Source organism: Carcharodon carcharias, chromosome 7 (genome assembly GCF_017639515.1).
Source record: "Carcharodon carcharias isolate sCarCar2 chromosome 7, sCarCar2.pri, whole genome shotgun sequence".
NCBI lineage: Eukaryota > Metazoa > Chordata > Chondrichthyes > Lamniformes > Lamnidae > Carcharodon > Carcharodon carcharias.
In genome coordinates this window covers 133,005,505-133,019,600 of record NC_054473.1, presented here as the reverse complement: position 1 = coordinate 133,019,600, position 14,096 = coordinate 133,005,505, and the positions used below count along the sequence as shown (strand labels likewise).

Here is a 14,096-nt window from a genome sequence, read left to right as displayed (position 1 = left end):
GCAAGTTTTACTGAGGGTGGAGGTTTCCCTGAAATCTGGCAGGTGTGGCAGTTTCTGCAAAACCTTATTACATCCCCATGGTGGTATGGTCTATAAAAATGCTGGTTGATGTGCACTTGGGTTTCTCATATACCGACATGCCCAGCCATCAGATTTTGTGTGCTAGCTGTAATATTTCCCCATAATACTTCGGTGGCACCTGGTGGATCATTCAAGGATTGCCGCTGCCTCAGCTTCAGTTAGGACAGTCTGAGCTAATTTGCTGAGCTGCAACCGAGGAAAATCTATTTATTATCTCCTTAAGGTCCTCTAAACTCCTGAAAAAGGTCTCAAGTAACGAGACAGTAGGGTTGTCTGTCTGCAGTACCACTTCAGCCTCCTCTGACAGAGTTTGTCTGGCCATAAGCTGCGTTACCACACAGTCAGGGAAAATGCCAGGCACTTTCTCCTGCAGCTGCTCTGTCTCCCTGGCCTTGGTTGGCTTTTCTGGGAATACTGGGGATGCTATCACTTTTGATCCCACCAGGTCATTGCCGAGGAGCAGGTCGATCCCATCCACGGGCAAATTGGTGACGACTCACATGGTCACCGGTCCTAATGCAAGGTTGCACTCCAGGTGCACCTGGTATGAAGGGATGGCCATGTACCATACTTCAATCCCCGTTACCAACATCTTGACATTTACTGCACTCTCTGGTGGAAAGGTCATCCCTTTTCCCAGCAGTAGTGTTTGGTTGGTCCCTGAATCCCTCAGTATCACTTATAGGTTTACTCACCTCACCCTGGAGAAATGTGGCCACTCTTTCTTCTGGTACAAAATTCTTGTAACTCTCGGGGATTTGTTTAAACTCATCTGCATTCTCAGTAGTGCATCTATGGAGATTTAGTGCCTCAATCAGAGCCAAGGCCTGGTCTGCTATGTTCTCTGACTGACTCCCATTCTCTGCATGGGGTTTATGTGCCTCAATAAATCCCATGGGTTTTTCCCATGACATTCAACAGTCAGCACAAAGTGTCCTACACAGGCTTCCTGGCCTCTTATTGCTTCTCAGCACCATCCTTTCTGGCCTGAGGAGGGCTCTTCTCTCCCATGGGCGCTCAGTTTCCTATCACTCTTCCACTTCCTATCCTTTTCAGTTGGTTGAGGGCGACTAGGGAAGGGTTTCCTTTGGGATGAGCGTTTGCGAATCAGCTCATAATCATTAGCCAGTGTTGCTCCTGTCTGGCCACTTTTACACTCTGTTCCTCTATGTGTGTTCTTATTGGGAAGGGTATTGAGTTTTTAAACTCCTCATGGGGAATTATTTCACAAATGTTTTCGTAAGCGGCTTCCATTTTAAGTGCCCATGCCCACTGGTCAAAAGCAAGCTGCTTAAGGCTTTCAAATTCCAGGCACACCTGGTCAAGCCATTTCCTGAGGACACAAAATTTCTGATGGTATGCCTTCCAGCATTAACTGGAATGCACTTAAAATAGCCTTTTTTGTTGCCTCATAGCTTGTGGCACTTTCCTCAAGCAACAGGGAGTAAACCTTGTGAGCTTTTCCTATCAGCTTACTCTGCAACAAATGTGACCAGAGTTGGACTGGTCACTTTAACTGCTGTGTTAACCATTTGATGAAGATAAAGAAGGTGTCCAGCTCTGCTTCATTAAACTTAGAGATTAAATGGGAAAACTTGATTGCCTCAGGCCTTATGCCTGAGCTAATGTTGTCTTCAAGGGATTCCTCTTCCCAGTATGAGCTGTTTAAGTTTAAACTCCCTGTCCCTTTCCTGGAATTGTCTCTCTTCTCTCTGTTCTCTTTCCTGCCTGTTTTTCCCTTTCCTGAAATTCTACTTCTAACTTCCACTGTTCCAATCTTAATTTCTTTGCCGTTAATTAATCAATTTCAGTGTCCTCAATTTCCACCTCTAGGTGTTTGGCCACTCCTTTTAAAATTTCTGATTTCTGTCTTTCAAGTGAAATTCTCATCCTAAGTGCTCTCTCATCCTGAAAAGCACTGGCATCAAAAGCAGACATTTCCACAATTCAGTATTACAGATCCAAGAAAACATTTCAATGATGCAATCAAAATCACACCCAACGCCTCCCTCGGGAGGGCTTTCTGACTAAAGGTCATCATTTCCTTCATCTGAAAACTCATCATTAACTCATTTCTTTCATCATTCCTGAAAACCCTTGTGGAAGCAGTTTGATACATCATCCCAAAGCTATGAAAATCTAATATTTAGATGTCAGAATCTGAAATATTGGAAGGAATGCTGAGTCAGATTATCCTGATGCATATGATTTGTCCCAAACTTAAAACAAGTACAAAACAAATATAATATCGCCCTGGAGCAACTGAAAAGACAATAAGCAGTGCTGATGCCAAAAGCACTAAGCCATGCTGACTGAGTCAAGGTTGGCTTGAACCAAATATTTTCAGCTAATCTTTGATATCCTTGTAAGTTGACGTGAAAATTCCTTACAATTTACAAATTTTATATGAAGTTATGTATGGCTTAAAAGACCCTACAGAGTAGTCAATGCAATGTTTGGCTGGATTTCAATTTTTTTATTTTATATATCTAAACAAAATATATAAAAACAAAGTTACAATAACACAAATATCCAATTAATTCTAATAAATTAGTAGTCTAATAAATAAATTAATAATTCATTGAAACTCTGAAATCCTTGCTGTAAGTCAATAATTTCCTGCTTGTAATACCAGCCGTTTGGTCATAACATGCAACCAGCATTTCAATTCATAGAAGCATAGAGTTTTACAGCACAATAGAAGGAGCCTATTCACTCCATCATTCCTGTTCCAGCTAATCCCATGACCTTGCACTTTTCTTATTGTCCTGTGTCACACTCTGCCTCATGTGTCTATCTCATTTATCTATAAAAGATAAAATTCATTCTTATCTATGCTGTATCATAACAGTGCATGCTCTAACAACTCTGCACAAAGAAATTTCATTTCATCTCTTTATTCATTCTCAGTGACTATTTTAATTTGATGACCATTCATTTGAGACTCCCTACTCAGAGGGAATCAACATTTTCTAGTCACCTTATATAAACTTTAACAGACTCATCTGGGGACCTAACAGCAGGCAAGATTGGCCCATGTTTCAGCTAGCCTCCAGCTCTTAAAGGCAGTCCATCCCTCTTAAAAGAAGGCTGCAATTAATGCAACTGGAAAGAAAGGAAATGTATCACCAGGGCAGAGATGTATCACCATGGTTTGTAGTTGAGGTACTGGAGGCCTTAATCAGGAAGGTGAACATAGGGGGAGATGTCACGTTTGCTGAGAGAGCTAAGAGGCACTGAAGGATCACAAGCAAAGAGAAGAGGTGGCCAGGGAGGTCAACTTTTATTTTATATTCATTCATGAGATGTGAGGGTCATGGGCAAGGCAGGTATTTGTTACCTAGTTGTCCTTGAGTAGGTGGGTGATAAGCTGCCTTCTTGAACTGCTAAGGTTCACTTGGTATAGGTATACTGCCATTGTTAGGAAGGGAGTTCCCTGTTTTTGAGCCAGTGACAGTGAAGGAACAACAGTATATTTCCAAGTCAGTTTGGTGTGTGACTTGAATGGGAACATGCAGGTGATGGTGTCCCCATGTATCTGATGGCCTTGCCTTCTAGATGGTAGAGGTCCCAGGTTTGGAAGGAGCATTTGAAGGAGGTTTGTTGAGTTCCTGGAGTGGACTTTGTAGATGGTACATTCTGCCACTATGTTCCAGTGGTGGAGGGAGTGAATATTTAAGGTGGAGAATAGGAAGCCAATCAAGTGGGATGCGTTACCCTGGGTGTTATTGGGTGCATTGAAGATGGTGGACAGGCTTTGGGGAGTTGGAAGTGGAGTTACTCACAGCAACATGTTCACCCGCTGACCTGTTGACATGTCCACCCTATGACCTATGATTAGGCAATATTGATTTGTGTAATCAAACATACTCTCCAACAAAACAAATGAGAATTGCAAGTGCTGTGACAAATTAATTCAAAATGGAAATTTGGCTTTTGTAATTAGCCTGTAATTTGAACTCAGTTCAGTGCATGAATTGCATATGGACAAGGTTGTTAAAGATTTTCAAGTAATATATGCACTCTGGAATCAGGAATGATGAAGGTCTTTTCTTTTGAAGTAGATATTGATCTCAGTCCACTTGAGGAGGAATTAATTGATTTTGTGAGAATCACTAGACATAGCTTGGAAACTTACAAGTTGACGTATCTACTATAAGACATTTTGTCCTCTTATTCTGGCTTGGACATGAGATTTACAAAACTAATCAAGAACACTCAAAAGTACTGAGTTAGACTTACATTTTATTAAGTTGACCCAGATATCAAGCATGCTATTCAGCAACTTCTATTATACTATGAACTACTTAGCACTAACAAAATGTTTGATGTATGGTGCAAGAAAAATACAAGGCTCAAAACAACATTAGAATGCCTTGATTTGGTCAGACAATCACCCTGAAGTGGCCAGCTTCTGTTGATTTTAGATATCCTCCCGACAATTTGTCAGGCTCCCTTCTTCACAACTGCAGCACTGGTCTCTATGTTTCTAATCTGTTATATCCCTCTTTAGAGGTGGGCCTGGGTTATTGAGATAACAGGAACCCACTTTCTAATCTACATTTCCCTTAAGACATAATGTCCAGTAACATACTGAGTTGGTTGTCTCAAGCAAAGAATCAAAGCTCACTGCAACACTGCTGATCCTCCTCAGGCCCCTTTCAATAAAATTCCATCTTGTGAAGATCACGGTAAAAGTTAAGATTGTGTTTGTGAATTGATTGGATTACATATGCAAGTTTTAACTGTTGAGTTGGCAAACTTCCAGGTAAGGCTATTCATTAGAAGCAATCAACAGACCATTAAATCCCATGTTATCTTACTTTACAGAACCTGCAAGGCCAACTTCAACTGCAAGTATCTCATTAAACAATGGTGTCTTTGCTACTTTCTGATAACAAGGCCTGGTTTTGTTGGCTTACCATATAGTAGGTTTATTTTTTTTAAAAACTAGAAGAATTTATACTTTCAACACTGTTTGCAGGTTTTTCTTCGGGCATGACAGTTAATTTGGCCCAATCTTAACATCAATTCCCTTAAAATAGCTATTACCAGCCTATACTACTGATTTGTAGATGTATCTTGGGAAACCTGGTGTGAGTCATCAGTGCTGTGCAATATGTTCTGTAATTGTTTCCAAATTGTAATCAACTAGACCGTTTCAAGCAACTAAAATCATGAGTGTCGAGACATGTGAAGTCAAGGTGGGCAGACATATCGCTCATAAAAGCATGGTAGCAATTATTGAAAAAAGTTTTGAGCACAAGGGTATCTAAACTTTCAGGAGAGGTGGCACTCAAATGATAATTTTTTTATTAATTCTTTCATGGGATGTGAGCCTTGCTGGCTAGATTAACATTTGTTGCCCATCCATGATTTTCCCTCTCTAACAACACTGTGGGTATATCTACACCACATGCAGCAGTTGAAAGAGGCAGCTCACCACTACCTTCTCAAGGGCAATTAGAGATGGGCAACAAATGCTGGCCTAACTAATGAAGCCCACAACCCATGAAAGAATAATCATAATTGCAGGACTCCACCTGCTTGGTTAATCTTGACTCTACCAAGCCTCGCTTGGTGATGAGTATTGAAGCCAGAGTACGTTCTGTGCCCTTGCTACCCTCAGTGCTTCTTCCAAGTGGTGTCCAACAGGTAAGAGCACTGATCAAGACATGAAGTCTTAAAAGGTTTGAGGAGAAAAGAGGAAAATGGGATTACATTTATTGGCTCATGTGACAAGAAACACCAAGGCAGATGTTTGGGAAAGATGGTCTGTTTTTGTTTATTTTGCACTGGTGCCTATAGGTACTTTTTACTATGCTGGGGGAATGGACATTGTCAAGAGTGAGAGGCGGAGAGATGCCCAGGAGAGAAGACACCAACAGAGGGGTAGAGGTCACAGGAGGTACACATCACAGGCTTTACTGACAGAGGCTCAGCACCCTTGACCGATCTGAAGAGCAGTGGTTCTGCAGACTGAGATTGTCATATCAGGTGACCACGCACATCTGCAGCCTCTTAGAAGAAGACCTGTCCCTTGAAGGACTTGGAAGTCAGGCATTATCAGTGGTTGTGAAGATCATCACTGCCATCAATTTCCTTGCTCATGTTCCTTCCAAGATATTACGAAAAATATATCAAGGGTCTTGTTCTCTGCTGCACATAAATGAATAAGGCAGTTGATGGATGGATTGTTTGTCAATCCTAGGAATTATATAAACTTAAGCTCATGATGGCAATAGCAAGAAAGAAAGGGATTTCACATTCACCACTCTTGCTGGATTCCTACAGATACAGGGTGCCATTAATTACATACGTAGGGCAATCTGAGTATTTTCAAATTAACCAGGAAGATTGATAAATCACAATGGATATTATTTCATCAATACACAGCTCGTGTGCAACCAGAAAAAGAGGTTTATGGAAGTGTATGGCAGATTCCTGGAGGCGGTCATGATGCTATATTATAGCATTCCAACAGCATTACAACATTCCAAACCTCTTTCTACGAGGAAACAGCATTAAAGACAGGCTTGAAGGAAATGGGGGATATTCCCTTCACACTTCAAAGTTCACTCATGATACCTCTGAGGAACCCCACAAATAGGGCGCAGGAGTGCTACAGTGGAAGCCACATGACCTCTTGGTATGTCAAAGAGCAAGCCTTTGGAATGCTGAAGATGTGCTTCAGATACTTAAATAGGTCTGCAGAAGCCATTCTCAGGTTGGCAGACTGACTAGTGGGTACCACAAGGATCAATGCTTAGACCCTAGCTATTCACAATTTATGTAAATAATTTGGATGTGGGGATGAAATGTAATACTGCCAAGATTGCCGATGACATAAAACTAGGTGAGAATGTGAGTTGTGAGGAGGATGCAAAGAGGCTTCAAGGATTGGCAAGAATATTGGCAGGTGGAATATAATGTGAAAAAATGTGAGGTTATCCACTTCCGTAGGAAAAACAGAAACACAGAGTATTTCTTAAATGGTGAGAGTTTGGAAGTGTTGAAGTCCAAAGGGACCGGGTGTCCTGGTTCATAAGTCACTTAAAGCTAACATGCAGGTGCAGCAAGCAGTTAGGAAGGCTAATGGTGTGCTGGTCTTTATTGCAAGGGGAGTTGAGTACAGGTGTAAAGAAATCTGCTGTAATTGTATGGAGCCTTGGTGAGACTGCAGCTGGAATATTGTGTACAGTTTTGGTTTCTTTACCTAAGGAAGGATATACTTGCCATAGAGGGAGTGCAACGGATGTTCGCCGGACTGATCACTAGAATAGTAAGATTGTCTTATGAGGAGAGACTGAAGATACTAGGCCTATATTCTCTAGAGTTTAGAAGAATGTGAGGTGATCTCATTGAAGCATACAAAATTCTTACAGAGCTCTACAGGGTAGATGGAGAAAGGATGTTTCCGCTGGCTGAGGGTTCTAGAACTGGTGGGGGTTAGTGGGGGGGGGCAGTCTCAGAATAAGGGGAAGGCCATTTAGGACTGAAATGAAGAGGAATATCTTCACTCAGAAGGTGTGAATTTTCGGCATTCTCTACCCCAGAGGGCTATGGAGGTTCAGCCATTGAATATGTTCAAAGCAGATTGATAGACTTCTAGATATTTTACATATCAAGGGATATGAGGATAGTGCAGGAAAATGATATTAAGGTAGAAGACCAGCCATGGTCTATTTGAATGGTGGAGCAGGCATGAAAGGATGAATGGCTGCTCCTGCCCAATTCTTATATTCCTATGACAGGATCACATACATTTTCTGCCGCTGCTCTGGAATAGTCCTCTTCATTAATGACTCCAGGCATCTATGTCAAGCTGAGCAGAGTTTGAAGTGTCTTGCACCTTCTGATGGGGATTCTGCACTGATGGCCCTGTCTCCACCATAATTCTCCTGCTCACATGTCATACCTGCTTCACTATTTGACGACAAATCTAACTGCCTTGGTGGCCACACCGAGAAGTATGTGGGGGCTGCGCATGGGTCATGTGATTGTTTTTCCTCATAGTGAGTGACCTCCCTTGAGGAACATTCCTCCTCCTCCAGCACCACCATCTGAAGGACACTTGTGGGACCTATGAGAGATGAAAGACATGAATTGGAACTGACAGGGGGAGAGGTTTCTAAGTCATCATTGAGCAGCTCATCTTTCAGTGTCTGCAGACATCAAGTCTACATTTATGAGGGCCATGTGGCTACATTTTATTCAATTCCATCATCAGGTTCTCCATTGTGATCTGTGCTCTCTTCTCCTGCAGGGAGAGAAGGAAGAGACCTATAAGAGTGAACTGTTGAATGTTTTAAGAGGACAGAAGGACAGCTTTTGTGGTGGGAGATTGTGGGGAAAGGGTGTGACATTGCAATAAAATGAGACTGAGTATCAGTGGTAGCTGGGCATGTGGGGATTAAGAGGTGCCTTTAGAGAGAGGAATGAGTGCACCTGCAGGTTTGCTGGTCTGAGGAGTGATGAAAGGCAGAGTGAGGTGGTTTGCACTTGAATGTCCCACACCATTCATCTTCCCTGCCTTGATCAAGTCATTGAACCTGTATCCAGCAGCAAGGCACCACCCCCAAAACCTTCTACAGCCAACCCTGCTTGTTCTGGGGCTGCCTTCTTCCTCCTGCCCTGCCAATACTTAGCTTGCAGTATGATGTTCAAGAACACATCAGAACAGTCTGGTGCTACCTTTCCATGGTGCACCTCTATCTGTGAAGTTCCTGGCTCTGTCATGATGCTTCTACAACAATTCTGACCCTTGTGGGGTCCATTTAAGCATTGGGGCTGTAATAGGCCGAGATGGGGAGTCATCACACCAGCCCACTCTGGGTGGTTGGGAAACCTGGAACGAAGGAACACAGGAGCAGGAGTAGGCCATTCAGCCCATTCAGCCTGCTCAATCATTCAATATGATCATGGCTGATCATTCACTTCAATGCCTCTTTCCCACACTGTGCCCATAGCCCTTTACGTCATTGGCATTTAGAAATCTGTCAATCTCTGCTTTAAACATACTCACTGACTGAGCTTCGGCAGCCCTCTGGGGTAGAGAATTCCAAAAATTAACAACACTCGGAGTAAAAAAAATTCTCCTCATTTCGTTCTTAAGTGGCTTCCCCCTTATTTTGAAATTGTGTCCCCTGGTTCTAGGCTCCCCAATCAGGGAAAACAACTTAGTCAGTGGGATGTCATGAAAATGACATAAATGCAAAGATGACATGAAAATTGATGATGTTGTAAATGGTGAGAAGGAAAGCCTTAGATTTTCTAGGCTGGAAGAAGGTTTGTAGCGGAGCTCCTCAGGGGTAGGTATTGGGACCCTTGCTCCTCCTGATATATCTAATTGATCTAGATCTTGAGTGAAGGGGTCAATTTCAAAATTTGCGGATGACACAAAACTTGGGAGAATTGTAAACTGTGAGGAGGACAGTGTAAAATTTCAAAACGACATTGACACATTGGTGGAGTGGACAGATAGGTGGCAGATGAAGTTCAATGCGGAGAAGTGTGAGGTGATACACTTTGGTATAAAGAACATAGAGAGACAGTATAAAATAAAGGATACTATTCTAAAGGGTGTGCAGAAGCAGAGAGACCTGGGTATATATGTACATAAGTCATTAAAGGTGGCAGGACAGGTAGAGAGACCTATTTCTAAAGCGTACATATTCTAGGCTTCATTAATAGGAGCATAGAGTACAAGAGCAGGGAAGTTATGATGAAGTTTTATAAGATCCTGGTTAGACCTCAGCTGGTGTATTATGCACAGTTCTGGGTGCCGCACTATAGGAAGGATGTGAATGCATTAGAGAGAATACTAGAAGAGGTTTATGAGGGATGAGACACTTCAGTTATGAGGAAAGATTGGAGAGGTTTGGGCTGTTTTCCTTGGAGAGGAGAAGACAGAGAGGAGAATTATTAGAAGTTTTCAAAACCATGAGGGGTCTGGACAGAGTGGATAGGGAGAAATTGTTTCCGCTCGTAAATGGATTGAGAACTGGAGGGCACAGTTTTAAAGTGTTTTGCAAAAGAAGCAAATGCAAGGTGAGAAAAATCTTTTTCACACACCGAGTAGTTAGGGTTTGGAATGCAGAGCCTGGAAGTGTGGTGGAGTCCGGTTCAACTGAAGTATTCAAGAGGGCATTGGATGATTATCTAAATAGAAACAATGTGCAGGGTTTCAGGGAAAAGGCAGGGGATTGACGCTAAGTTAAAATGCCCAGAGAGCTGGTGCTGACACGATGGGCCGAATGGCCTCCTTCTACACTGAAGATGCAGAAAATTTGGATTTTTTTTAAAGTGCCAGCCAGGACCAGCAGCTAAGGCACCAAAGCATACACAGAGAATCACAGCTTTACATGAAAGCTAAAAACTTGTACAAAGGGCTTAGCTTAAATTTGCAATAAGGAAATGGGAGACACACGGGCGGGGGCATGGGATAACTCGATCAAGAAATGGGGAAGGCCATTTCACACCGTCTGATAGCTATCTTCAAAAAAGACAATGCCCAGTCTCTGCACTGCAATTACTGTCCAGGAACACAATTATCAGCCCCCCTGGTGGGGAGGGCGGGCGGAGGGGGGGTGGGGAGGCATCATTGTGCTGTGGCCTTGTCTAACTTATACCATTAAGTTGCAACTGATAGTAAAAGATATATAGTCCGCTCACCTCAGTGGAGAAGCGCCTGGATTGCCCAGAGTTTGCTCCCCGCAAGCGTAATAAAGGAACCACTTGAATATTGCATTGAACTCTGAGTGCTGAAATTTTGTACCAGAGTATTCCTCGGACCTTTCAATTGGCGCTGTGAGCAGGGTACAAAGGACGCAGTACACCAAATGGGAACCGGGACGAGTCACAGCTTGAGTACATTTTTATTCATACTAAATCTGACTCCACCCAACCCAGGAAGTGTCAGGCGCCCCATGTATCCGAAACCCAGGCTCCAGGCAATAGTTCAAGGGGTGGTAAGGATGGGGTAGAAATGCTTGTATTATAGATTGTTATAATTACCTCCGGTATTAGTCACAAGTAACGAGTTCGGTCAGAAAGGACCCAGGTAAGAACCGTACTGATGGCGGCAACTATACCCTGACCATCTTACCCAGATATGGCCAGTAGTGACAAACTCGAGCAGGGACCAGAGGGATCCCTGACACAGCATTCAGCTGACAAAATAAGAAATTGTTAGGCAAAATGATAAAGAACAATCGGAACTCATTTGACTCATCCACTGATCAGAGAAAATGGTGGGATAATCTAAAAAGAAGACAAAGATGATAAAGCATGAATCCTAATGTTAAGACAACATGTAGAATTAAGTAAGAAAGTAAACAGAATGTTGGCCAACAAATCCCAAAATGAAGAATTAGTACACGCAAAAAATCTCATGTCAGGTTTGCCAGCTTATGTAGATTGGAATGGGCTGGCGGAGCAGACAGCAGGATATGAGGAACAACGTGAAGTGGGTTGGGAATCAGCACCCCCATAACCGTGGCCCCAATTAAGTTAGAGTATATGCCCCTGGTGCCCAGACAACCAGGCAGACCAGGCACAGCAGCAAGCCGATTTCCGAGCCTTTAGAGCAGAAGTAGCACAAGTCTTAGAGCAAGCCCCAGTTAATTGGAATATAGTGACTGGAGAAAACAAAAAAAGGGCAAGGGAGCCCATGAATATGGCAATTGGAAGTTTGAGGCAAATTATAACTATGGGAATGTAGGTGCTGCGCCGAACCAAGATGATGTACAATTTATGCAATTGAACAATTGCCTTAGCCTGGCCTACCAGGCAATCCTAAACACCAGGCTAGTAGACAAGAACACATATGATGAGCTAGGAAGATGGGCCACCAGGGTAGATAACCACATAGGGAAAACTAAGTTACGGGTGTTGGCAGTGGAGGTTACAGACCCCACTGAAACGGTGGCCACCGCGACAGCCGTCCCTAAACCCGAGGTGTGCTTTAATTGTAAAAACCCGAACATAAAATATTTACTGTTTTAGATGTAGCCAATGGATCTTGGCCAATACCACTGGACCAGGAAACCCAAGATAAGTTTGCTTTCACAGTGGGAGGGAGACAGTATACCTGGGAGAGGCACCCACAACATACCGAACATCTTCTATCCAGTCACAAGTGAGAAGCTGAGTCAGTACAACATAGAGTCTTACAACAGTACAATTTTATAATACGTAGGTGATATCCTAATAGCATCAGAATCAGAAAGGGGCCACATCAGAGCTCTCTTGGTAGTCTTAAGGACACTAAAAAATGCTGGATTTATGATAAGCTCCAAAAAGGCGCAAGTAGGGCAAACACTGGTTAGGTACTTAGGACACGAGATCAGTCAGGGAAACAAACTTCTACAGGACAGGAAAATGGCCCCGAATTGTATACAATACACGGTGTTGAAACTGTGTCGCGAATCAGACCACTGCAGAAGGGGCAGTATGCTCAGTAGACTGCTTCAGAACTGGTGGTGGACTGGCATTGGCAGGGATATAGCCAAGTATTGTCAGAGATGCATCATTTGCACCGATCAAGGTAAGGCTATCACACCAGCTGCGCCCCAAGGGCTCATGGGAAAACCTACAGATAGATTTTACAGGACCCCTTCCGTTAGCAGGGGAAAGAAATACTGCCTGGTCATAATTGACCAGTTCACTAGTTGGGTGGAGGCTTTCCCCACCAGGGACTGCAGCGCCACCACGATTGCAAAGATCCTCACTTTTGAAATAGTACCAAGGTGAGGAATCCCTTTACAGATGAATTCAGATCAAGGAACACATTTTACGGCAGTGTTATGAAAAGGACGTGTGAGCTGCTTGGGGTAAAGCAGAAATTTCACGTACCTTACCATCCACAAAGCTCAGGAATGGTAGAATGTATGAACCACACATTATAAAACGCTATTGGAAAGGCAATCACAGCAACTGGTAGGGGATGGGTGGATGTGCTCCCCTGCATATTGATGCGACTGAGGGCCACCCCCAACAGGACAACTGGGTTAACCCTTTTATTAGTTAATGACCAAGAGGGCATAGCCACCAGAGTCAAGGATATGGGACCCATCAGAGATAAAATTAAAAACTATATTAAGCAATTGGATGGACAGCTAAAGAAATTACAACAGGAAATGAAGGACCAACAGGCTATCAGGGATTTAGCAGAGAGGACAAAAAGGGGGGCCCCCATCACCACTGGCTGAGGTTGGAGACATGGTGTTTGTTCAAATCACCCCTAGCCAGCCAGATTTTGCCCCTAAATGGACTGGACCATACGAAATTATTTTGACCAGCGATTCATGTGCCTGCGTCAATATGAAGGGAAAAGGTAGGTGGAAACACTGGTCACAACTGAAAAGGTATGACGTAAGTAAGAAAGACTGAATTACCGGGCAGTGGGGGGAAAACGAGCAGTCCATATTTTGTTAGCCAAATGGTTTAGGCTTCATTCCCAATCTGGAGGACTAGCCATCTGAAAGACAAAGGGGGAATCCTCAACTATGGGGAGGGTCACCATGGGCTGTGCACAAGGAGGGGTGAAAAAGAGAAAGCTGCCTCTTATATATGACCTAACCCTTGCTGATCACCAGCAGTATGCTTCATTACAAAAATAACAATAATCAGGTAACATCCACGCCAAGATGGAAGAAAGTTGGGTGTCGATAATCATTACCAGGGCCTTGGCTATCACAGCCACTGGCATACAGAATGTAAACCGTGAAGCAGCGGCCGGTATGGGCTTACACTACAAGAATGTCAGCAATGGATATTGCCTGAAAGGAGGTGTGAATGTCACAACAGAAAGGTCGATGCTGTTCAAGTGTGGCACCTGACTTATGCAACTATCTTTTGGAATGAACAATGGAGAGTGCCTAGGGCAGAGCTCGCATATGAGAATGGAACTCTGATGGAAAAATGAGGGCCCAGCATGCTTCCAGATCAGCGATGGTTCGGACGGACCCTGGACACATGCGAAGGGGGCACAGGTCCAGATACAATGTTTGAGA

The 14,096-nt window shown here is 43.3% G+C and overlaps 1 protein-coding gene across 5 annotated transcripts in view; it reads right to left on the bottom strand.

Moving 5' to 3' along the window:
* Positions 1-13,526, bottom strand: part of dpep2 (dipeptidase 2) — a 93,717-nt gene extending 80,191 nt beyond the window's left edge. For 4 of the 5 annotated variants that reach the window (XR_005943451.1, XR_005943453.1, XR_005943450.1 and 1 more), the window contains exon 1: positions 13,479-13,526. The gene's annotated coding sequence lies outside the window, so the exon portion shown is untranslated. The remainder of the gene's footprint in view (positions 1-13,478) is intronic. The other variant, XM_041190812.1, reaches the window with a different exon arrangement.
* Positions 13,527-14,096: the final 570 nt, after the last annotated feature.